The sequence below is a fragment of the Octopus bimaculoides genome, chromosome 27 (genome assembly GCF_001194135.2).
Source record: "Octopus bimaculoides isolate UCB-OBI-ISO-001 chromosome 27, ASM119413v2, whole genome shotgun sequence".
Lineage (NCBI taxonomy): Eukaryota > Metazoa > Mollusca > Cephalopoda > Octopoda > Octopodidae > Octopus > Octopus bimaculoides.
Genome location: NC_069007.1, coordinates 4,148,785 through 4,149,263, shown reverse-complemented (window position 1 = coordinate 4,149,263; position 479 = coordinate 4,148,785).

The following is a 479-nucleotide window of genomic DNA, read 5'->3' as shown; positions in this document are numbered from 1 at the left end:
GCCTCCCCCACCTCCCAACACCATCACACCACACCACACTACACCATACCACACAACACATCACATCACAACACACCACCACGCACACACCAGCACTGACCAATTCCCACCCCCACATTTTCACACCTACACATACATACACGCACACGTCAAGATCACCAGCCTTCTTTCACACATGCATACTCTCTTACGCACACGCACCTTCGTTTGGGGATCACTACTATTAATTATCTCCCTTTCTTAGCTCTCCTGTGACCCTTCTGTCCGGCATTCGCCATGATAGATCGCTAACCACTACACACATTTTTTTTCTCTCCTTGTTTCTCTCTTTGTTTCTTTCCGTGTTCCTTTCTGTGGAAGAGCGTAGGCTCGAAACGTTAAAGACTTTTTTTCAATTCCCGAGCGTTATATTAATACATCTATTTGTTTTCTACACCACCTGTCTTCGTCCGTTGTTTTTTTGTGTGAATTTTCCCTAT